The following is a 26,170-nucleotide window of genomic DNA, read 5'->3' as shown; positions in this document are numbered from 1 at the left end:
TTGGCAGTCAAGTACAGAGTTTTACATCTTTTTAATAGAACAAACAAACAAATAAAAGTTGATGCACTTTAATTCACTTAAAGAGAGTGGGGGGTTTGCTGAGGTCCGAAAATAGGGGGTCTGAATGTATATACTGGAGTGGGGGAGGCTTTCCTTCGCCATTTCCTAAGTCTCAGTGTCTGGATGACTACAGATTATTGCAATGACTATCAGTGCTTCTACGATGTAGGACAGGGAATACCATGTGATAAATTTGTCACACCGGGTTGATGTATCAGTGTCTGTCTCTGGTGTATGGCAGGGATGGGAAACATTCATGGCCTGTGAGGTAGGGGTCAGGGGGGGTCGTTTCCGCGCGCAACTGTAGGGATCCCGCGGAGATCCAAATGTAGACCATGATGTCTGTCTTCATGTTCTCTTCTTCCTTCCGTGGTCTTCCTGTGGCTTCTGTGGTTCTGGATATCTGTGGACACAAGCATAATATCTGTTATTATCTTGCTTAAGATCTCGTATGTCTGTCTGTCTGTCCTTTTATTACCAATTGCCCATTATAATTGGTCACCATCTGTGACTCTCTCATTTTTTTTTTAAACCAAATATTTTGGGACAAGACATCCGAGAAGAACATACTGTCACAGCGCGAGCAGTCTTGCAGCCTGTGCGATCGATGTGGTGAGTGCACCATCCCAGTGTTTGAGGATGTAAATAGCGTATGGAGAGCAACTTAAGGGTCGCTGGAAAACAAAGAAAAGAGTTTTGAACCAGAAGTTCCGAATGGGGTGCGTATGGGCCACGGCGGGTAAGAATGGGTGGAATCCCCAGGTAGGACGGTGACCAGTGCCGTATGTGCACTACCTGAGCGTAGCTGACCAGATGGGGGTCCTCAGGTAGGGCGGGGACCAGTGCCGTTACTCCACTGCCTGATCGACCGGCCAAGAACGGAAAGAATTTGTGTTCGCCGTGGATGTTGTCTCTTGTGATTACCTTTGAATCAGAAGAGTAGCTATGATCGGTTGTCTGCCGACAAACTAGTTCCTTTAACTGCCAGTGGGCAGTAAAAGAGTGGTGGTGTGGGACCATGAAAACTTTAAGTGAACAAACAATATTCAACATGTACAGTAACAAACATTTAAAGCAACAAACTAACAGAACAAAAATCATGCAGGTTCCATCAGAAAGTAGGATACCGTAAATCACATTTGGACTGGGGTGTAACTAGCATATGGAGTCAGTGTAGCGTGACCGAAGAAGAGAGGGAGGAGGAGAGAAACAAAAATGAAGTGGCATTGCTGAGGTGTCCCTGCCATGAGAAGTGGTGGGTAAGCGCTCACAGTTTGCATGGGGCAGCTGTGACCTTGTAGCTGCTGTGGGTGGTGTTCTCTTTCATACCTGGGGCCTAGTCTAGCTGGTGGGGGTCTCCTGCAATCTCGGGTGAAGTGTCCTGGCTGCCCACAGTTGTAACATGACCCCTGGGGCACGTAAGGTGGAGCAGACTCCCTGGTGCATTGCTCCCTTGGGTATGGTTCCCTGGGTGGGGGGTCGGGGCTGTTGGTGTCGTTGCTGGTTCGGGGGGCATTTGTGGGCTGATTCTGTTGCTTTCTCGGGGGCGCTTTGCACTCTCGGGCGTAATGTCAAACTGTCCACAATTGTAACATCCTTGGGATTTCGGCTGCGGTGGGCTGTTCCTGCCCTCATTTACCCATGCGGGGTTCTGGTGCGTCCTAACTGGATGCATGTTCGCATCTGCCTGCTCTTCCTCTGCTTTACCGTAAGCTGATTTTCCCTGAATGGACTGTTCCCAAGCTCGGGACAATCTCTTCAGTACCCATTTCTCATTGTGGGCCTTGTCTGATGGGTCGTAATTAGTGCAAGCTCTCTGCCTGCTTCTGTCGCATCAGAGACTAGGATTCGAGTCCATTTGGCCATATTCTCTGGTGTCAAATGGGCACGGGCTAACTCTCCAAATACCGCTGTGAAATTAATCCACAGGCATCCAGCAAATGCTGTGGGGTGCTCTGTCTTTTTCTGCCTACATTTGTTTAGGCCTTCTACGGGGTCTCCTTTGTTGTAGCCGATCGCATGTAGGATCGCTGCATGCATTTCTTGGAGGGTGCCTCCTCCTACATTTTGTGGGTTGGGAAGGGCTGCCACGACTGAGGGGTCGAGGCTCCGAACTGTGAACTTCACTTGCTCCTTCTCATCCAGGCCGTACATGGTCGCCTGTTGTTTTACTCTTGCAAAATAATGGTGTGGGTCCGATGTGGGTAGGAACGGTATTATTTTATCGCACGCGGCCCTTAATTGAGTGACGGTTAATGGGGTGGTGTACAGAAAATCGGGGTCTCTGTTTGTTGTGGCCCTGCGCTGTGTGGTAACAGGGTTCATAGGGTTGTGTTCTGCCTGTGTGGTCGGGGGTGGGGGTGCTTTTCTTTTCTGTGGTTTGTCCTGAGGACATGTTCCATGTACATATCTATGGGCAGTCTGATTTAATTCCTGCCAATCGGGGCCATTTTCTTGGTCTAATTGGGGTCCAAACGTGTCCTGGAATCCATTTTGTACAGAAAGCAGAGATTGCAGGTCTGCAATTTGCTTTCGGCATTTGGCGTGATCTACCGAGCTCTGCCTTTGTTCCGTCGTGGAACTGTGGAGTGCTCGTAGGGCTGCTTTTAAATCACTACATTGTTTCTGTAACTGCTCGACTTGGTGTTCTGTTTCTTCTCTTAACAACGTGTCTTGGTAGGCCTTATCATATTGCGACTGAAAGCTGCTTAAATGGGCGAGACAAGATTTGAGATGCCCGTTTGACATCCGCCATCTCCTTGTCCTTCGCCGCTAACTGCTCTCTCAGTTCCCTGTTAACTTTCTCGTACTCGCGCACGTCTCCCTCACTATTCTTATATCTCTCTTCAATCTCTCTGCGGAGCGTCCTCACTACCTCCTCTGTGCCTCGCAATTGTGCCAAGTAGGACATGATTGCCATCGGCTTACGAGCTTTCCCTAAGCTCTTCTTATGGATCTCTGTCAGGTTCTCCCACCAAGTGTGCCCTATACTTCCGGGACCTGTTTCATCGTTCGCACAAAATTCACTCCTAAGGGGCCATTCTTTCCCTTTGAGATATTTTCTAATTTCCTCTTCCCATACGAGACACTGTCCTACACTACTGGTCGCTGCGACCTCAAATTCCTGGGGGTTCATAAGACGTTCCTTTGCCTTCATTGCCATTTCTATCGCTATCCCTGGGGTTTCTATCGAATTTGGAACAGGGGGGAATAAAGTGGTGATGAAAACACGGGTACGGCTTACGCTATTTTCCGGCCGACAAAACTCTCGACAGTTTACCTTTTCCACTTGAGTATTTCTCATGTCCCCAGTTTCTATCCCTCACCGGCTGAAACTGATGTCGGAAACCAATCTTTGATTTATGAACTAATTCATAATCATCTGCCATTTGTGCTGCTAATCTCGCAGTTTTAACCCTCTGTTCTTCCACATGAGTTCTCACTACATCAGGAATTGAATTTTTAAACTCCTCCAAAAGTATAATTTCTCTGAGAGCTTCATACGTTTTGTCTATTTTCAAAGCCCTTATCCACCTCTCAAAATTACTCTGTTTGAGCCTTTCAAACTCCATGTATGTTTGACCAAATTCTTTCCTTAAATTTCTAAACCTTTGTCTGTAAGCTTCAGGCACTAGCTCATATGCACTTAAGATGGATTTCTTCACCTCCTCATATGTTCCAGATACCTCCTCCGGTAGTGATGCAAACATTTTACTAGCTCTACCTACCAACTTTGTTTGAATCAGTAACACCCACATGTCCTGTGGCCATTTCATTTGTTTAGCTACCTTCTCAAATGAAATGAAAAAGGCTTCCACTTCCTTCTCGTCAAACCTTGGCAATGCTTCGACATATTTAAATAGATTCCCAACAAGCCTTCGACTATGATGCTCTTTCTCACTATCCTCATCACTATCATCCAACTGTACATTTCCCTTTACGTCTGCCAATTTTAACTGATTGTCATGTTTCATTGGTTTAATTTGCAATTGAATTTTATGCCATTTCCAATGAGTCAAACTCTACCTCAGGCAACTCTAAATGCTTAACCACCGCCATAATTACCTCATCTTTTCGCATTTTGTCAGGTAATGTTAATTGCAAGGTTTTTGCCAGACCCAACAGTCTGCTTTTAGTCTCTGTCCGTAAGGTACTGCGTGTGACAGTCTCCACCCCCAAAAACTTCTGAGCCTCTGAAAGAGCCATTGTCCACAACACAAACTTAAACTAAAATACCACACCGGAAAAGCAACAATCCTTCACTGTCTTTAAGTTCACAAAAGCCAATCCAATAGATAGACTTTTATCCCGGACGAGCCCCCAATTGTTATGGGAGAGGTGTTTTCAGAACCCCAAAATGTATCATGGAGTTCAACCAACCTCTCCCTTTAATGCTATTGTTGCTTTTCCGAGCACACGGCTTGTTCTCCAGGTGTGATATTGCAATTATGGACACGTGGGTTTTTAAACACATAACAATGTTTATTCAATGAACTCAACTTAATCTTTCAACTAAACATTGGATCTCTTAACACCCCTTACTTCAAAGATAACCCCAAAAATAATACAACACTAAATAATCCCTCAAAATGTTCCTTCAAACTTCCAACAGACTTCACCTTTAACAACAGACATGAGGTTACTCAATATACTTATAGTCTTTGGATTTTCAGACATCAGCAGCCTCGTGATGTGTTTTCTTCTTGCAGCTTTTTGCAAGACACACAAACACTCCCAGCTTTCTCTTCAAAGCTGGCTTTCTCCTTTTCAGCAGCTCTTAACAAACCAGCCAGGCACTTTTCAGCTACTCTCCTCAAACTGAAACTAAACTGCAAAATGGCTGAACTAAACCCAAGCTCCACCCTCACTCTGACATCACTGCATTTCTTAAAGGTATATTGCTTAAACATCCATTTCTTAACGGTACCTTCACATGACAGACTCAAAACTTTCGCTCTTTTCTCTCCTTACAGATGCTGCCACAGCTGCTGCGATTTTCCAGCAAATTTCTCTTTGGTTTCAAACTCCAGCATCCCCAGTAATTTGCTTTTATGCTTGCCCTCTGGGCAGGGTGGAACCCTGGCACGGCTGGTGCCACCCTGGCACTCCTAGCCTGGTACCCTGGCAGTGCCAAGCTGGCATTTTTCATGCGGATGTGATTGGGCTATTTATAAATGGCGTCCCAATCTCTCGCTACATTGAGGATTTCTGGCAAGCAGAAAAACCGGGCTCAGTGCGGCCTCGGGGTACTCGGTCCCCGCTGAGGCCCCGTAAATAACCAGATGGACATTAGATAGTGGGGTGTGTCACGGCACTACGAGCACTGGGAAACACGCGGCTAAACGTGCTCACTATGGGACTCTGCTCCCATTTGGTTACATCCGGGCCCTGTTTCTCTCTCACATTTTCTGCTGAGAGGCCCGGCCTGTGATTGGAGGAGCAGTTCTTTCCGGAATCTTCCATTCCTGTTTGACCAGCATTTTGAAAACTGATTCCATTGGTCAGTGGGCCGTATCCGGCCTGTGGACCATACGCTGGACAAGCCTGCTCTGGTACGATGTATGCACACTTCATTGTAGCATCAAAAAAAAATCCAAATGGATTAATCATTGACATGTTTCTAGCATCTGCAGCAAAGGAGGTCTGTGCCACAGTGGGTACCCTGTCTCTGCGATAGAAACTCTGGGATCAAGTCCCACTTCAGGACTTGTTAGCCAAGGAAGCTCCTCTCCTAATACAATCGAACAACCGGAGTATCCCAGAATTGTTAAAGTGCAGAGGAAAAAGCTATTCAACCCATCAGCACCCACTCTCTGAATGAGCGTTTCACCCAGTGCCATTCTCCTGCCTTCTCCCCATCTCCCTGCACATTGCTTCTTTTCAAAGAATCCTCCAATTCCCTCTTGAATGGCTAGACTGAACCTGTGCCCATCACACTTCCAGGCTGTGCCTTCCAGACCTGAAACTCTCAGGTGAAATTTTATTTACTCAGATCGGTTTTGCTTCTTTTCCCAATTACTTTAAATCTGTGACCTTCCGTTCTCAATCCTTTTACGAGTGGGAACAGTCTCCCCAAGTTTACTCTGTCCGGCCCCTTCATGTCCTGTACACAAGAAACAGAACAAATCCAACCCAGTCTACTCTCCATCATCAGCAAAGTGATGGAAGGGGTCATCAACAGTGTTTTGTTATGCTCTTGACGTAGCATAAGCTGCTTCCTTGATGTGCACTCTGACAAAGGAAGGTTCAGACTTGGAGATAGCTTTGACACGTTTATTAAACTATCAACAATTCTCCTACTTGGATTCAACGCTACTGTTAATCCTGCTATAGCTACTCAGACTGACAAACCAGTCTGCTACAATACACGTGGTGGGTGTGATGTTCAATCAACCCTGTGTCTGTACTCACTGAGAGTCTCCACTGGAAAGAGACTGAGCATGTGTGATGTGTCCTTTTATATGGGTTGGTGTAATGCCCTCCTGTGGTAGGGTTACCTCTATGTGTATTGTGAATGCCCATTGGTCGTGTCCTATCTTACTGACCTATTGGTTGAATGTCTGTGTGTCATGTCTCTGGTGCTCCCTCTAGTGTCTAGCTAGGTGTAGTGTATGTACAGTAACACTTTGTGTCCTTACAGTGATGTATATCACCGCAAACAGTGCTATCAAACGGCACTTAGTAATAACCTGCTCCCGGACACTCAGTTTGGGTTCCGCCAGGGTCACTTAGCTCCTGACCTCATTACAGCCTTGGTTCAAACGTGGACAAAAGAGCTGAACTCCAGAGGTGAGGTGAGAGTGACTGCCCTTGACATTTGACCGAGGAAGGCATCAAGGAGCTCTAGCTAAACTGGAGTCAATGGGAATCAGGGGGAAACTCTCTGCTGGTTGGAGTCATACCCGGCACAAAGGAAGATGGTTGTGATGGTTGGCAGTCAATCATCTCAACTCCAGGACATCACTGCAGGAGTTCCTCAGGGTAGTGTCCTAGGCCCAACCATCTTGAGCTGCTTCATCAATGACCTTTCTTCCATCATAAGATCAGATATGGGGATATTCACAATGATCAGCACCATTCGCGACTCCTCAGATAATGAAGCAGTCAATGAAATGAAATGAAAATGAAAAAATGAAATGAAATAAAAATCGCTTATTGTCACAAGTAGGCTTCAATTGAAGTTACTGTGAAAAGCCCCTAGTCGCCACATTCCGGCGCCTGTTCGGGGAGGCCGGTACGGGAATGTCCAAATGCAGCAAGACCTGGACAATATCCAGGCTTGGGCTGACAAGTGGCAAGTTATATTTGTGCCACACAAGTGGCAGGCAATGACCATCTCCTTCAAGAGAGGATCTAACCATCACCCCTTGACATTCAATGGCATTACCACCGTTGAATTCCTCACAATCAACATCCTGGGGGTTACCATTGACCTGAAACTGAACTGGACTGGCCATAAAAATAGTATAGCTACAAAAGTAGGTCAGAGGCTAGGAATCCTATGGCGATTAACTCACCTCCTGACTCTCCAAAGTCTGTCCACCATCTACAAGGCACAAGTCAGGAGTGTAATGGAATACTCTCCACCTGCCTGGATGACTGCAGCTCCAACAACACACAAGAATCTTGACACCATCCAGATCAAAGCAGCCGCCTAATTGCTACCCTTCCACAAATATTCAAACCCTCCACCAACAACGAACAGTGGCAGTCGTGTGCACCATCTACAAGATGCATTGCAGTAACTTACCAAGGTTCCTTAGACAGAACCTTACAAACCCAGGACCACTATCGTCTAGAAGGACAAGAGCAGCAGATACCTGGGAACCCCACCACCTGGAGGTTCCCCTCTAAGTCGCTCACCACCCAGACTTGGAAATATATCGCCGTTCCTTCAATGTCGCTGGAGCAACATCCTGGAACTCCCTAACAGCACAGTGGGTGTACCTACACCTCAGGGACTGCAGCGGTTCAAGAAGGCAGCTCACCACCACCTTCTGAAGGGCAACTAGAGACGGGCAATAAATGCTGGCCTAACCAGCGACGCCCACATCCCATAAATAAATAAAAACAACTGGAGATTGGGAAATGTGACACCTGCTGCAAGAACAGGGTGTAAGGGCATATCTAGGAAGTCTAGGTGAGTGAATTTTACATCAATAAGGTTTTAGAAACAATAACAGGAGGAAACATTAACATACACTTGGAGAGGATTGAGGTGATTAAGCAGATTTGTAAAAGACGGATTGTGATTAATAAATTGAAATGTTTGCTGAAGTAACAAATAAGGTTGCCAACGGAAATGCAATGGATGTCACCTTGACAAAGTATCATATCAGATAGCTGGTTAACACAATCGAGGCTCACGGAATCAGAGGGCCAGGGTCAAGTTGGATAGGAATTGACTGAAAAACAGAAACCACTGTAAATGGTTGTATTTTTAGACGGGAGTGTGGATGTTGGTGTTCCCCAAGCATCAGAATTGGGACCGCTGCTCTTTTTGACAAGTGAATAGTATGGGAGTATAGAATAAAATGTCAACATTTGTGGCAAACGGTGAGGATGATATCAATCGACTGCCAACCAGACCTATCCTAAATAGGCTAGCTGGATGGGCAGACCACTGGCAAAACTGTGAGGCGATGGATTTTGAAAGAAAAGGTGGGGAGAGGCAATGGAGACTAAATGGCACAGTTCAAAAGAGTGTGTGGGGACAGAGGAAGCTGGGGGCTCACATGCTTAGATCTTTGAAGTGTTAAGACCCCCCTGGACTAGGGCGCGGTCAATTTAAGCCCCACCTGACCAGAGTCACAACATAATTGAAGGAACCAATAATTCTTCGAAAAATACCTGACGTCTTTGGCCCTTGGGGGCCCAATAATTACAGCCACCAGGTTTGTAAATTTATTTATTTAAAATTTAGAGTACCCAATTCATTTCTTTCCAATTCAGGGGCAATTTAGCGTGGCCAATCCACCTACCCTGCACATCTTTGGGTTGTGGGGGCGAAACCCACGCAGACACGTGGAGAATGTGCAAACGCCACACGGAAAGTGACCCAGTGCCGGGATCGAACCTGGGACCTCGGCGCCATGAGGCAGCAGTGCCACTCACTGCGCCACCGTGCTGCCCATCGCTGGCTGTTTCTTGCTTGCTTCCTTCCTGGTCAGGGTCACCTCACACACCGGGTAGTCTTTGCTTCGAGTCTTCACTTTGCTCCTTCTGCCTCTGGTGTCTCTGAGATGCCTACTTTTACCCCCCCCCCCCCCCCCCTCTTCCAGAAACTTCTCTGGCTTCCGGCCAATGAGGTTTCGGTGGGGGGTCCAGCAGCCAATGGCCCGGTTGATGACTGTTTGACAGGCCACCTGAGCCCGCCCCAGGTGCGCTATCTATGGTGGTGTGGACTGCACATGACCTGTTCCCATATAAGACAACAGTAGACATTTTGGGTGACGGAAAGTCTGGCTCGATCTGGGCTATGAACAGCAGACTTCCTGAGGTTTGACTGCAGTATAATTTTTAAATGACCACACCCCCTACAAGTGCCACAAAAACAGAAAATGGTAATTCTGGTTTTTGTTTCAGATTCCAGCATCTGCCGTAATTTTCTTTTATCCCCACAAGTACCGTTCCGTCTGGTCGCCATTTGTGGGGCCCACCACCGGGTGGCGCGCACCCATGGTCTCCGTGGCGGAGAGGGCTCACTCTAATCTGCAGCTTTTACAAAATCGTGATCCTGCCCACAATGGGAGGGATTCAGATCGCGACGCCTCGCGAGATTGCGATACATCCCACGAGGTGTGGTGAGTCGGGTAGATCCCGGAAGAGGGCCCTCCTGCCATTTACGGGGTGTTCTGCCTTTGGGGTGCAATGTGGCCGGTTGATCGCGTCTTTTTACTCGACGACAATTGGTCCAGCATCAATTGCCATTTGCAGAAGAGTTCTAACGTTTACCACCCTTTGTGTGGAGAAGTGTTTCCTAATTTTGCCCAGTAAAGGTCTGTCTCTGATATTTAGACAATGTTCCTCTAACCCTAGACTCTCCGACCAAGGGACACAGTTTCTCTAACTCTGATTGTTCCCCTTATTATCTTGAAAACTTCAATCGTGTCATCATTTAACCGTCTAAATTCTAAGGAATACCCCCCCCCCACCCAACGCTACAGTATAAATCTGACCCCATTTCCAGTTCTCTCCAGCTTTGACAAAGAGTCATCCAGACTGGAAACGTTAGCTCCCTTCTGCCTCCACAGACGCTGTCAGACCTGCTGTGATTGTCCAGCATTATTACTGCCTTTGTCTCAGATTCCAGCATCCAGTAATTTGCTTTTACCCTAGCTTGGGTAAGTTTGCGTACCTTAAGTTCCTTACTTTTGTTAGCGTCTTGGTTCCGTTCTGTTTCTGACACGTCATGTGTGACTTCTACCGTGACGACTGACTCAAATATTTGTTTAATGTCTGCCATTTCCTCAGACAGTCAGACGTATGACCTCTCTGGGATTTAGGGAGCTGGAGGAGCCATGTGGTCGACTCCTGCTCATATTTGTTACGTTCTCTGTTTGGAATTCAATCCTTGCAGCCCGGATTTACCTTCTATTAAATGTGTGCTGCACTCGCTCGCAGCCCGAGACAACTTCCTGCAGAACTGCTGACAGGAGTCCAGGTGGGATTGAACCAGGGCTTTGTACAGCTGATGCATGATTTCTACCCTCTTTGTATTCTCGTCCTCTGATATAAATGCCAGTATTCTATTATCCCTTTTGATTATTTTTCTTTATCTATTCATGGCACTTTCCTGATCTGTGTACCTGGACCCCAGGCCTCTTTGAACCATCACTGTTTCTAGCTTTTCATTATTCAGAAGGTATCTTATTTTGTCCTTTGAGGACCAAAGCGTTGACCTCACATTTGCCTGCATTGAAATCCACTTCACAGAATCGCAGAATCACAGAGTATTAGGCAGAAGAGCCTCTTCGGCCCTTCGAGTCTACACCAACGCATGAAAGACACCTGACCTGCCCACCTAATCCCACTTGCCAACACTTGGCCCATAGCCTTGAATGTTAAGTACAGATACATTTTTAAAGGATGTGAGGCAACCCGCCTCTCCCACCCTCCCAGGCAGCGCATTCCAGACCGTCACCACCCTCTGGGCAAAAAGGTTTTCCTCAAATCCCCGCCTGAACCTCCTGCCCCTCACCTTGAACCTGTGTCCCCTCGTAACTGACCCTTCAACTAAGGGGAACAGCTGCTCCCTATCCACCCTGTCCATGCCCCTCATAATCTTGTGCACCTCGATCAGGTCGCCCCTCAGTCTTCTCTGTTCCAGTGAAAACAACCCAAGCCTATCCAACCTCTCTTTATGACGTAAATGTTCCATCCCAGGCAACATCCTGGTGAATCGCCTCTGCCCCAACTCCAGTTCAATCACATCCTTCCCATAATGTGGTGACCAGAACTGCACACAGTACTCCAGCTGTGGCCTCATAATCTATGCCTCGATTGATAAAGGCGAGTGTCCCACATGCCTGTTTCACCTCCCTATTAACCTGCCCTCCCGCCTTCAGAGATCTATTGGTAAACACGCCAAGGTCCCTTTGTTCCTCAGAACTTCCCAGTGTCAGGCCATTCATTGAATACGTCCTTGTCACATTTCTCCTTCCAAAGTGTATCACCTCACATTTGTGAGGGTTAAATTCCATCTGCCACTTGTCCGCCCATTTCACCACTTACCACTGTTTTGTCCACCATTATTCTCTCAGTACCTGCATCACTTTGTAATTATGCTTCCATCTAAACTACTTACAATGCCCATCTTTGTTTCATCACAGATTTGGATGTGTGGCGTTATAGCCCAATATGATCGATAGACAGATTTGTGTAGGACACAACAACAAACACCCGTATATATCTAGCACCCTTAATGCAATGAAACAACCCAAGGCACTTCACAGGAGCATTATGAAGCCGACTGAGCCACGTAAGGAGATATCAGGGTGGATGACCAAGATCTTGCTCAAAGAGACCATAAAACCGTCACACGCAGGTGCAGAAGTGGGCCATTCAGCCCATCGAGTCTACTCCACCATTGACTGAGATCATGGCCGATCTGATATAATCCTCAACTCCATTTTCCCACTTTATCCCCATAACTATTGATTCCTTTACTGATTAACTATCTGTCTAAGCACGGTGGCGCAGTGGGTTAGCCCTGTAGCCTCACGGCGCCGAGGTCCCAGGTTCGATCCAGGCTCTGGGTCACTGTCCGTGTGAGGTTTGCACATTCTCCCCGTGTTTGCGTGGGTTTCAACCCCAAGACGTGCAGGGTAGGTGGATTGGCCATGCTAAATTGCCCCTTCATTGGAAAAAAGGAATTTGGTACTCTATATTTATTTTAAAAATCTGTCTATCTCAGCCTTGAATATATGTAATGACCCAGCCTCTACAGCTCTCTGTGTTAAAGATTCATTACCCTCTGAGAAAAGAAATCCTCCTCATCTCTGCCTGAAATGGGTGACCCCTTACTCTGCGATTATGCAGGCTCTCCCACAAAGGGAAACATCCTGTCAGCATCTGGCCTGTCAAACCCCCTGAGAATCCTGTATCTCTCAATCAGGTCTCGGGCGGGATTCTCTGATCCTGAGGCTAAGTGTTGACACTGTCGGAAACGCCGTCGCGTTTCTCGACGGGGTCAACGCGGCCCCAGGACCAGCGATTCTGGGCGCTGGAGCGGTTCACGCCGCTCCAGCTGCTGCTCCGGCCGTGGAATGGCCGCCGGGGATGCGCGCTTGCGCAGTGGGTCCGGCGCAAACCCGCGCATGCGCAGTCCCACCGGCGCATTTTCCGCACATGCGCGGTGTCTCCCTTGTCCGCGCCGGCCCCGACCCAACATGGCGCAGGAGTACAGGCGCGATTCGCGCCGGTGGCGGGGATTCTCCGGCCCGGTGTCGGGCTGAGAGAGTCCTGCCCCTTATTCTTCTAAACTCCAATGGGTACAGGCCCAACGTACTCAACCTCTCCTCATAAGAAAACCCGTCCATTATCCGGGCTCAATCTAGCAAACCCTCTCTGGACTGCCTCCAATGCCTGTATGTCTTTCCTTAGAAAAGTGGACCAAAACTGTTCACAGAATTGCTGGGCCGGTCTAACCCGTGCCTTGTTAGAGGTAGGTTTTAAGGAGTCTCCTAAAGGTTGAGACCGAGGCGCTGAGGTGCAGGGAGGGAATTCCACAGCTTGGGGCATAGGAACTGACGGCACGGCCTACATTGGAGCAATTAGAAATCAGGATTGGATATGTGGGCAGATTGAGAGGAGTGCAGACATCTCGGAGGGTTGTCGGCCTGGAGGAGGCGACACAGACAGGGAGAGGAAAGGCTAAAGAGGGGTTTGAGCAAGCTTCACTTGGAGTTTAAATTATCTTCTGTGTTTTATGCTGTTTTATAATGCTTCTGTGAAGCATGTTGGGATGGCACAGCACATTAAAGATGCTCGATAAATATAAAGGTGGGATTCTCCGTTACTGAGACTAAGTGTTGACGGCAACGCAGAATCCGTGCACTTTTACGACTGAAAAACTGCCGTCGCACCTGGACCAATCCCGCTACCGTGGAGGGGCCGGCAAAGGTGCCGCGTGGAACTCAATCGATTCCAATGGAAACGGTGCGGGATTCGCCGGGTCCGTGATCGACACTCGGGGGGCTGACAAGCTGCAGCCGCAGATACACATTACACTCCCCACACACACACTCATCCCAGCTAACAAGATGGCACTGGTTGTGCTGGAGCCCGGCCATACAGCTGATGGGTGGGCTGGGGCCAGAGGGCACCCGGGGGGGTGCTCTGTGGGGCACCTAAAAGCCCCATGGCACTAAGTTCAAAGTAGGCTGTTCGCGGTGTGCGCAGCTGCATGGCTGCCTTGCCGGCTGCGGCAATGGTGTTTCGTGCCCACCCTTCCCGACCCCATAGCCTACTTCCTGCCCCACCCCCCCCCCGGCTACTCCCCCCAGCCCTGGCAGAAGCTCCCGGCCAGCGACACAACTGTCAGCAAACTATGGCGATGTTGGACACTTCCGTACCCCTCTCTCTCCCTCAGCAGCCGCCACGCCGATTTCACAATTTTGAAAAACACCAGTGAGCCTCGCTGTCGGGGACTCGGCCAATCGGAGGCGGAGAATCGAGGAGGAACTGGAGAATACCGGGTCGGGCCCACTAATGGTGTGCAAACATTGTCTACTGTACGTGCGTTCCGGAAAGCACTGTCGAGGTGATGGAGCATTGCGATTTGGCGTTAAATCGACAGCTGCCGCGGTTTCGGCGTCGGAATTGACTCTCCGCCCAATCACCTTTCCCGATTTCAGCGTCGGCTAACGGAGATTCCCGCCCAAGATGTTATTATGCCGGCAAAGTGAAGAGGTAGGAGGACGCACAGCAAGGCCATCCCTTTTGCTCCTGTCGTGTAGTAATGGGGCTGGATACTCAGATTGCCGAAATCGGGTTCGGGGGGTGGCGAGGCTGGTTACAGGGCAACCTTTGGCAGGCCGGGCTTGCGGATGGCCGGCGCAGACCGCCTCCGTACGCGTACGCAGCCACGGACCCAGCCGTTCTCAGGCCGTATCCGCAGGTAAAACCGGGGCTTTACGCTGCACGGCTGCTAGCCCCCCACCGGGGCAGGGGGGGGTGGGGGGGGCGCCGACTTTCTGGTCATAAGACCAGGCGGATCCCGCGGACATAGCCGCAGGATCGGAGAATCTAGCCCATGGTCATTCTGGGACACCCAATTACAGCCAATAGGTTTGTAAAGTCAGCAATTTGTTACGTTTCCTCCCTTAAAAATCATTTTCTCTCTCTCTCTCTCTCTCTCCTTTAAGGCACTCCCTAAATCCTGCCTCTTTCACCAAGCCTTTCATCACTAATATCTCCTGGCGTTCAGTGTCGAGTTGTATCTGTGCATTTGTGTGTGACACTTTGGACTGTTTCGCCCGATTGTAAACACTAAATAAATGTAAGCAGTCATTAGCAGTTCACTGTGGTTCTCAGTAAGCTCCAGTGGTACTGGGAAAGGCAATTAACGGATCTTACAAAGCACTTGGCAAATGTCTGTGGGAGAAATACGGCCATTAAGAAGCAGCCTCATAGCTGGATATTATTAGGAAGCAGAAAAGTACCTTTCTCCGTAACCTGTGACTCTGTGGGCTAATTGGTTGCCTCTTGACTGAGGTGAAGTATTTCTGCACAGTGGGCTCAGTGCATGCTGCAGGGACAACAAAACATTTCTCCAGTCATAATAGAGATAGAGGCAATTTGGATATGAGACTCCCGTTTGGATTGTGAAACCCTGACACCAGCAGGTTACAATAGACGAAGGAGAGACAAGTGTTGTGAAAGACATATTTGTGAATGTGGGGCAGCACGGTAGCACAGTGGTTAGCACAGATGCTTCACAGCTCCAGAGTCCCAGATTCGATTTCCGACTTGGGTCACTGTCTGTGCGGAGTTTGCACGTTCTTCCCGTGTCTGCGTGGGTTTCCTCCGGGTGCTCCGGTTTCCTCCCACAGTCCACAGATGTGCAGGTTACGTGGATTGGCCATGATAAATTGCCCCTTAGTGTCCAGAAAGGTTGGGTTGGGTTACGGGGATAGGGTGGAGTCGTGGGCTTAAGTGGGGAGCTCTTTGCAAGAGCCGGTGCAGACTCGATGGGCCGAATGGCCTCCTTCTGCACTGTAAATTCTATGATAATATGAAACATTTTTCTTGGCTTGGGGGGAGGGGTGGGTGGTCCAAGGGTTTTGGAGGGGGCGGGGTTTGGGGTGAGGGTGAGTTGTGGGGGGGGCATCGGGGTGTGGGGGATAGAGGGGGGATGCAGAGGTCTCGGTGACCCTGAACCAGTCTCGGCCTCGAACACTCGCAACTGCTACAACGGTACTAATCAACGGGCACAAGACGTCCTGTTAATTGACTCTGGGAGCACGGAGAGCTTCATACACCCCGACACGGTAAGACGCTGTTATCTCCTCGTCCACCCCGTTAATCAAAAAATCTCCCTGGCCTCCGGTTCCCACTCAGTAGAGATAAAGGGGTTTTGTGTAGCAAACCTCACAGTCCAGGGAAGGGTGTTTAAAAATTACCGGCTCTACGTCCTTCCCCACCTCTGCGCGGCTGCACTCCTAGGGTTAGACTTCCAGTGCAACCTCCAAAGTCTAACTTTCACATTCGGCGGCCCTATACCCCCTCTCACTGTCTGCAGCCTCGTGACCCTCAAGGATGATCCGCCCTCCCTGTTTGCGAACCTCACCCCGGATTGCAAACCTTCGCCACCATGAGCTGACGGTACAGTGCCCAGGATCGGATCTTTATTAGGTCAGAGGTCCAAAGGCTACTGAGGGAAGGGGTCATTGAAGCTAGCAACAGCCCCTGGAGAGCTCAAGTAGTGGTGGTAAAGACCGGGGAGAAGCATAGGATGGTCATCGACTACAGTCAGACCAGCAACAGGTTTACGCAGCTGGACGCGTACCCTGTCCCCGCATATCCGACCTGGTAAACAGGATCGCGCATTACAAGGTCTTCTCCACGGTGAATCTTAAGTCCGCCTACCACCAGCTCCCCATCTGCACTAGTGACCACAAATACACTGCCTTCGAGGCAGATGGGCGGCTCTATCACTTCTTAAGGGTTCCCTTCGATGTCATTAACGGGATCTCGGTCTTCCAGCGCGAGATGGACCGAATGGTTGACCGGTACGGTTTACGGGCAACATTCCCGTATCTCGATAATGTCACCATCTGCGGCCACGACCAGCAGGACCACGACACCAACCTCCGAAAATTCCTCCAGACCGCAAAGATCCTTAACCTTACGTATAACAAGGATAAATGCGTGTTCAGCACCGACCGCCTAGCCATCCTCGGCTACGTAGTGCGAAATGGAGTTATAGGCCCCGACCCTGAACGCATGCGTCCCCTTATGGAGTTCCCCCTCCCTCACTGCTCCAAGGCCCCGAAGCGCTGCCTAGGGCTTTTCTCTTACTCTGCCCAGTGGGTCCCCAACTGTGCGGACAAGGCCCGTCCACTGATCCAATCCACAGTTTTTCTCCTGTCGATAGAGGCCCGCCAGGCCTTCAGCCGCATCAAAGCAGACATTGCAAAGGCCACGATGTACGCCATCGACGAGTCCCTCCCCTTCCAGGTTGAGAGCGATGTGTCCGACGTAGCTCTGGCGGCCACCCTCAACCAAGCGGGCAGACCCGTGGCCTTCTTCTCACGTACCCTCCATGCTTCCGAAATCCGCCACTCCTCAGTCGAAAAGGAGGCCCAGGCCATAGTAGAAGCTGTGAGACATTGGAGGCATTATCTGGCCGGCAGGAGATTCACTCTCCTCACTGACCAACGGTCGGTCGCCTTCATGTTCAATAATTCACAGCGAGGCAAGATAAAAAACGATAAGATCTTGCGGTGGAGGATCAAACTCTCCACCTTCAACTACGAGATCTTGTATCATCCCGGGAAGCTAAACGAGCCTCCTGATGCCCTGTCCTGCGGCACATGTGCCAACGCACAAGTGGACCGCCTCCGAGCCCTCCACGAGGACTCTGCCACCCAGGGGTCACTCGCTTCTTCCATTTTATAAAGACCCGCAACCTGCCCTACTCCATCGAGGTCAGGGCAGCCACCAGGGACTGCCAAATCTGCGCGGAGTGCAAGCTGCACTTCTACCGGCCAGAGAAAGCGCACCTGGCAAAGGCTTCCCGTCCCTTTGAACGCCTCAGCATGGACTTCAAAGGCCCCCTCCCCTCCACCGACCGCAACACATACTTCCTGAACGTGACTCCCGGTTCCCATTCGCCATCCCCTGCCCCGACATGACCGCAACCACTGTCATCAAGGCCCTCCATAGCATCTTTACGCTGTTCGGGTTCCCCGCTTACATACATAGTGATAGGAGGTCCTCCTTTATGAGCAACGAACTGCGTCAATTCCTGCTCAGCAAGGGCATCGCCTTGAGCAGGACGACCAGTTACAACCCCCGGGGTGACGGACAGGTAGAGAGGGAGAACGGAACGGTCTGGAAGACCATCCTACTGGCCCTTCGGTCCAGGAATCTCCCAGTCTCCCGCTGGCAGGAAGTCCCCCCGGATGCCCTCCACTCCATCCGGTCACTGCTTTGTACGACCACCAATCAGACACCTCACGAACGTCTCCTTGTCTTCCCCAGGATGTCCTCCTCTGGGACCTCGCTCCCGACCTGGCTGGCGGCTCCCGGACCCATCGTGCTCCGAAAACACGTGCGGGCGCACAAGTCGGACCCATTGGTCGAGAGGGTCCATCTTCTCCACGCTAACCCCCAGTACGCCTACGTGGCGTACCCTGACGGCCAACAAGATACGGTCTCCCTACGAGATCTGGCACCCGTCGGATCCCCACGCACAACCCAGCCACCAGTCCCACCCTCCCTCCCACTGGTGCACCTTACAGGAGGATCGGTCCTTCCGCCGGCCCCGTCTAGGCCCCCCTGTACACGGACTCACCCCGCAGACGCTCCCTTCCCAGGTAAATCGGCTTCCCCCCAGCGCCATCTAGGGGTGTCGAAGCTGCCACAGAGATCGAGGCCACGCTCCCGGAGTCACAGATGCCTGAACCTCCACCGGAGTCACCACCAAAGCTTCGACGATCACAGAGGACGACCAGGGTCCCCAATCGACTGATTGCTTCATTTTAAAGTGTATATAGTTAATTGTAAATAGTTACGATAATAAGACAAAACGCTGTACGGAGGTATTACGATACCTCCATAACTATAACTTCTACCACGTTACCATGTTGTAATACCAAGCCACCACCCCCGTCGGACTCTTTTCTAACAGGGGGTGAATGTGGTAGTCTGTGTAGAAGTATTACGGTACCTAGTAATGCTGCAACACCATTGGTAGATAATGTATGTTTCCCATTGGTCAAGCTGTATGGTAGCTCCGCCCTGCTAGGCGGGGTATAAGAGCCCATACCGCCCAAGCTTTCATCCTGTACCTGAGCTGCTGGGGGAAACATCTAGCTTATTAAAGCCTTCAGTTGGACTACAACCTCGCTTTAGTAGTCATTGATCGTGCATCAGGTTCTCTTTGTATTCTGCCCAGTGGGTCCCCAACTATGCGGACAAAGCCCGCCCACTTATCAAAGCCACCATCTTCCCACTGACAACTGAGGCCCGCCTGGCCTTCAGCCGCATCAAGGCCGATATTGCCAAAGCCATGATGCGCGCGGAGGACGAGTCCATTCCCTTCCAGGTGGAGAGCGACGCGTCAGAGGTCGCCCTCGCCGCTACCCTTAACCAGGCATGCAGGCCCGTAGCCATTTTTCCCGCACCCTCAACGCCTCCGAGATTCGACACTCCTCAGTTGAAAAAGAAGCTCAAGCCATTGTGGAAGCTGTGTGGCATTGGAGGCACTACCTCGCTGGTAGGAGGTTCACCCTCGTCCCGACCAACGATTGGTTGCCTTCATGTTCGACAATACACAGCAGGGCAAGATCAAGAATGATAAAATTTTGAGGTGGAGGATCGAACTCTTCACCTATAATTACGATATCGTATATCGTCCTGGGAAGCTCAACGAGCCCCCAGATGCCCTGTCCCGCGGCACATGCACCAGCGCGCAAGGTGACCAACTCCGGGCTATCCACGATGACCTCTGCCACCCCGGGGTCACCCTGCTCATCCACTACATCAAGGCCCGCAACCTGCCCCCCTCCACCGAGGGGTCAGGGCCATGACCAGGGACTGCCAAATCTGCGCGGAGTGTAAGCCACACTTCTATCGACCGGATAAGGCCCACCTGGTAAAGGCATCCTGGCCCTTCGAGCGTCTCAGCATTGACTTCAAAGGACCCTCCCCTCCACCGACCGCAACACGGATTTTCTCAACGTCGTTGACGAGTACTCCCGCTTCCCCTTTGCAATCCCATGCCCCGACATGACTGCTGCCACTGTCATCAAGGCCCTACATAGTGTCTTCACCCTGTTCGGTTTCCCCACTTACGTCCACAGTGACCGGGGCTTTTCATTCATGAGCGACGAACTGCGTCAGTACCTGCTCAGTAAGGGTATCACCTCGAGCAGGACTACCAGTTACAACCCCCGGGGAAACGGACAGGTGGAGAGGGAGAACGCGACGGTATGGAAGGCCGTCCTCCTGGCCCTACGGTCTAGGAGTCTCCCTGTTTCCTGCTGGCAGGAGGTCCCCCCCGACGCATTCCACTCCATTAGGTCACTTCTTTGCACAGCCACGAACGAGACCCCTCATGACCGCCTATTTGTTTTCCCTGGGAAATCCACCTCCGGGGTCCCGCTTCCGTCCTGGCTGACAACGCCAGGGCCTGTACTCGTCCGAAAACACGTGAGGAGCCATAAGTCCGAACCCCTGGTCGAGAGGGTCCAGCTCCTTCACGCCAACCCCCAGTATGCCTACGTGGCGCACCACGACAGCTGACAAGATACCGTCTCCCTCCGGGACCTGGCACCCGCCGGTCCCCCTTCGACCATCATCTACCCCCCCCCCCCTCCCCACCCTACACCGAACAGCGCCCCCGCCCCTGCATGGCCTAGACCCCCCTCCTACACCCCCTCCCCCCATCACCGACTTACAGGGATGAAGCTCCAGAAGACATGCTCCCGGAGTCAACACCCGTGCCCGCAGTAACGAGTTCAACACCCGTGCCCGCAGCGACGGGTTCAATACCCGTGCCCGCAGTAACGAGTTCAACACCCGTGCCCACAGTGGCGAGTTCAATACCTGTGCCCGCAGCGACGAGTTCAACACCCGTGCCCTCAGCGAAACCAGAACAGCGCACGATCAAGGCGAGGGACAGACTCAACCTGTGAGCCACATCACCCCCGCTGGACTTCAATTTTTTAACAGGGGGTGAATGTGATGAATGTATTATGGCAACCATTCACCACTGTATTACATTACATTATATTGTACTATGTTGATGCCCTTGTGTGCTCCACCTATGGACCATTGTATTACATTACATTGCATTGTATCATATTGGTGCCCTTGTGGGCTCCGCCCCCTCAGGGGAGGTATATAGATCTGCAGCCTGTAGGCGGCTCTCAGTGCAGAGCAGTTGCAGGCAGGCACAGTTCTAGCTGATTAAAACCACTGTTCACTTCAACTCTCCGTCTCGTGTGAATTGATGGTCGCATCACCTGTGCTGTGTGTCTCCAGGTGTACCAGGATCCTGTGGCTTTACCCTGTCAGCACAGTTTCTGTTTGAAACGTATTGAGGGAGTTTGGGCCCAGACAGCGCTCGCAGCCTCCTGCTGATTCAGTTCATGTCGTGTGTGATAACTGCATCGGGAATCCAACCCCAGCCGTGACGACCTGCCTGAGTTGGTTTAGCTTAATTTTGCACCTGTCATGTGAAACCGCATTTACTGAAAGCGGCCTACAAAGATCACACCCTAATTGAGCCTGTGGCCGACCTTACAGATAGACAGTGTACCGACCACAACAAAATCCTGAAGTTTTACTGTGAGGATGATGCCGAGTGTGTGTGTGTTTCCTGTACAATCATAGGGAAACATAAATCCCACACATTACTGAGCCTGGATCAAGCACAAAGTCAAATTAAGGAAGAATTGGAGAGAGAAATCGAGAAGCTTCGGGGAGACCGACAGAATTGTCCCTGCAAACAGCGAGACTTGGAGAAATCAGAAACTGAAATAAAGACACAATCAATGAGCTGAAGGGGAAGTTATCGAAGAGCTGGAAGAAGATGAAGAATCCACACTCAAACTGATTGACGAGGAGGGGCTACCAGCTCTCTCACAGGTTACAAGCTGTTCTGAAGCATTAAACAAGAGGATGGAACTGATTACATTAATAGATGGAAAAGCCCAGAGTCTGCTACAGAGGGACCCTCTCTCCTTTATTCAGAACTCAAAGCAGCTCCTTTCCAGAGTGGCTGAGACTCAGGCAGTCACAAATCCAGATGTTGCAGCGCTCACCCTGAACCTGTCCAAGACACCTCAACGTATCCAGAAGAGGCTGAATGGATGGGAAAAGTCCCACTCCGACATATTGGGAATTATCGGGAGAAGCTCATTGATCCTGGATCCAAAAACTGCAAACTGCAACTTGGTTCTGTCTGATGGTCGGAGATCAGTAACGTGGATTGAATAGCAACATCTCTAGCCACCTTACCGAGAGAGATTTAAACACCATCCCCAAGTTCTCTGTTCCCAGAGCTTCTCCTCAGGATCCCATTCCTGGGATGTAGAGGCGGACGGAGATGTCTGGGGAATCGGAGTTTTGTGTGAGAGTCTGGAGAGGGAGGGGAGAAGTTCACATCTTGGATACAGCAGTAAATCCCGGTGTTTATATTGTGTTGGTGATTTTAATACTCTCACAGCCTGGCACACCTCCCAGTACACTACCCTCCCCGCAATCCAGTCTAGCTCCACGATCCGAGTCCAGTTGGACTGTGAAGATGGGACTTTGTCACTTTACCGAGTCACTGACTCACTGTAGCATTTACACTTTGAGGCACGATCAATTTGGCTGGAGACGAAGTTGAATCCAAACTGAGGCTTTATTAGTATCAGATATGCGGCCTCCCACAGCAGCTGGCGAAATGGCTGCGAGCTGAAGGCCACGCATATTTATAACACGGTAGCATTGTGGAGAGCACAATTGCTTCACAGCTCCAGGGTCCCAGGTTCGATTCCCGGCTTAGGTCACTGTCTGTGTGGAGTCTGCACATCCTCCCCGTGTGTGCGTGGGTTTCCTCCGGGTGCTCCGGTTTCCTCCCACAGTCCAAAGATGTGCAGGTTAGGTGGACTGGCCGTGATAAATTGCCCTGAGTCTCCAAAATTGCCCTTAGTATTGGGTGGGTTTACCGGGTTATGGGGATGGGGTGGAGGTGTTGACCTTGGGTGGGGTGCTCTTTCCAAGAGCCGGTGCAGACTCGATGGGCTGAATGGCCTCCTTCTGCACTGTAAATTCTATGATAATCTATGATAACCTGGCTTCTGGGCGGAGCTAGCATGCAGGGGCCCAGGTGAACCTGTAGTACAGGTTCTACCATACAACCTCTAATATCAGAACACAGTGGTTTACCACATTCACCCCCTGTTAAAATTGAGTCTGGAGGGAGTGGTGGACAACTATATACAATTAGCAATTTTAAATATTTACAGAGCAGTAAAAAAAAAATGTCTCTGGTCATCCGGTGGGCCGGTCAGAGGTTCAACCGGTCCGGCGCCTTGATGGTCCTTTGAGAGCGACGAAGTGGAGCCGGTGATGTTGGTGCTGTCGTGGTCGAAGTTGACTCTGGGAGAGTGCCGAAATCCTCTTCATCAATGGGGGTGGGCAGGGGGAGGACGGACAGTCCTGGTGGGGGTGATGGGGGCGGCGTGGGAGGGGAGGGTGGCGCCGGGGGCGCCGGGGGTGGTGTGGGGGCGGAACCTGCTGGTGCCAGGTCCCTGAGGGAGATGGTATCCTGGCGGCCGTCGAGGAATGCCACGTAGGCGTACTGTGGGTTTGCGTGGAGCAGGTGCACCCTTTCCACCAACGGATCCGCCTTGTGGAGCTGCACATGTTTACGGAGAGGCGCGGTTCCTGGAGCTGTGAGCCAAGTTGGGAGTGATACCCCGGATGTGGACTTCCTGGAAAAGGCAAAAAGATGTTCATGTGGTGTACTGTTAGTAGCAGTGCAGAGTAATGAGCAAATGGAATGTAGTGCATCTGGGAGGACCTCTTGCCTGCGGGAGGCTGGGAGATTTCTGGACCTCAGGGCCAGCTGGACTGCCCTTCATATCGTCCCATTCTCCCTTTCTACCTATCCGTTTCCCCGGGGGTTGTAGCTCGTCGTTCTGCTGGAGGCGATACCCCTGCTGAGCAGGAACTGGCGAGCTCATCACTCATGAATGAGGATCCCCTGTCACTGTGGATGTAGGCGGAGAAACCGAACAGAGTGAAGATAGAATTAAGGGCTTTAATGACGGTGGCAGACGGCATGTCGGGTCATGGGATGGGGAAGGGAAACCGGGAGTATTCATCGATCACACTGAGGAAATATGTGTGTCGGTCAGAGGAGGGGAGGGGGTTTATGAAATCCACACTGAGGCATTCAAAGTGGCGGGAGGCCTTCACCAGGTGCGCGCGGTCCGGCCGGTAGAAGTGCGGCTTGCATCCGCACAGACCTGGCAGTCCTTGGTGATCGTCCTTACTTCCTCGACGGAGTAGGGCAAATTTTGTGTCTTAATGAAGTGGTACAACCGAATGACCCCTGGGTGACAGAGGCTGTCGTGCAGGGTCCGGAGTCGGTCTACCTGTGCGCTGGCACATGTAGCTCGGGATAGGGCGTCTGGGGGCTCGTTGAGTTTGCCAGGGCGATACTTAACCTCGTAATTATAGGTGAAGAGCTTGATTCTCACCGCAAGATTTTGTCATTTTTGATCTTGCCCCGCTGCATGTTGTTGAACATGAAGGCTACCGACCGTTGGTCAGTGACGAGAGTGAATCTCCTGCCGGCCAGGTAATGCCTCCAATGTCGCACAGCCTCAACAATAGCCTGGGCCTCCTTTTCGACGGCTGAGTGCCGAATTTCGGAGGCGTGGAGGGTGCGGGAAAAGAATGCCATGGGTCTGCCCGCCTGGTTGAGGGTGGCAGCAAGGGCGACGTCCGATGCGTAGCTTTCTACTTGGAAATGAAGTGTTTCGTCTACAGCGTGCATTCCATCTTTGGTAATATCAGCTCTGATCCGGGCGAAAGCCTGTTGGGCCTCTGCCGTCAGGGGGAAATGAGTGGACTGTATGAGTGGGTGGGCCTTGTCCGCATAGTTTGGGACCCACTGAGCATAATATGAGAAGAACCCCAGGCAGCGTTTGAGGGCCTTGGGGCAGTGGGGGAGGGGGAGCTCCATGAGGGGGCGCATGCAGTCGGGATCGGGCCCCAGAACACCATTCTGGACTACGTAGCCGAGGATGGCTAAGAGGTTTGTACGGAACACACACTTCTCCTTGTTATACGTGAGGTTGAGGAGAGTGGTGGTGCGGAGAAATTTAGCGAGGTTGGCGTCGTGGTCCTGCTGATCATGGCCGCAGATGGTCACATTGTCTAGGTACGGAAACGTGGCCCGCAAGCCGTACCGGTCGACCATTCGGTCCATCTCCCTTTGGAAGACCGAAACACCATTGGTGATGCCGAAGGGGACCCTAAGGAAGTGATAGAGACAACCGTCTGCCTCGAAAGCGGTGTATGGCCAGTCCGATTTACGGATGGGGAGCTGTTGGTAAACGGATTTCAGGTCCACCGTTGAGAAGACCCGGTACTGTGCAATCTGGTTAACCATGTCAGATATGCGTGGGAGGAGGTACGCGTCGAGCTGCGTGTACCTGTTGATGGGCTGGTTGTAGTCCACGACCATTCGGTTTTTCTCCCCAGACTTAACCACTACCACTTGAGCTCTCCAGGGGCTGTTGCTGGCCTCGATGACTCCCTCCTGAAGCAACCGCTGGACCTCGGACCTGATGAAGGCCTTATCCTGGGTGCTGTACCGTCTGCTCCTTGTGGCGGTGGGTCTGCAATCTGGAGTTAGATTGGCAAAGAAGGAAGGAGGATCGACCTTTAGGGTCGCGAGGCCGCACACAGTGAGGGCTGGTAAGGGTCAGGCTCTGGAGGTTGCACTGGAAGTCCAGGCTGAGGATAAGTGCAGCACAGAGGTTAGGGAGGATGTAGAGGCGACAGCCGTGGAACTCTACGCCTTGGACTGTGAGCGTGACCGTGCAGTACCCCTGGATCGCTATGCGGTGGGATCTGGAGGCCAGGGAGATACTTTGATTGGTAGGGTGTACCGTAAGGGAGCAGCGCCTCACCGTATTTGGATGTACAAAGCTCTCGGTGCTCCCGGAGTCCAGTAGGCAGAAGGTCACATGGCCGTTGACTTTGACATTGGTGGATGCGTTAGTCAGAGTGTGTGGTTGGGACTGATCGATTGCCATGGATGCGAGTCGTGGTTGATCGTCGGGTAGTGATGCAGCCATTGAGTTGGGGTCCTGAAACGCCGTTGGTATCCATGTGCTGCGGGGTGGACAAGATAGCGGCGCCCGGAGGTCCTGGG

The 26,170-nt window shown here is 51.1% G+C and overlaps 1 pseudogene; it reads left to right on the top strand.

Annotated features, from left to right (window-relative positions):
* Positions 1 to 21,237: 21,237 nt before the first annotated feature.
* Positions 21,238 to 22,230, top strand: LOC140411494 (E3 ubiquitin/ISG15 ligase TRIM25-like; annotated as a pseudogene).
* Positions 22,231 to 26,170: the final 3,940 nt, after the last annotated feature.

Source organism: Scyliorhinus torazame, chromosome 4 (assembly GCF_047496885.1).
Source record: "Scyliorhinus torazame isolate Kashiwa2021f chromosome 4, sScyTor2.1, whole genome shotgun sequence".
In the NCBI taxonomy this organism is placed as follows: Eukaryota; Metazoa; Chordata; class Chondrichthyes; order Carcharhiniformes; family Scyliorhinidae; genus Scyliorhinus; species Scyliorhinus torazame.
The sequence above is the reverse complement of the archived record's forward strand: the minus strand, read 5'-3'. Positions and strand labels throughout refer to the sequence as shown.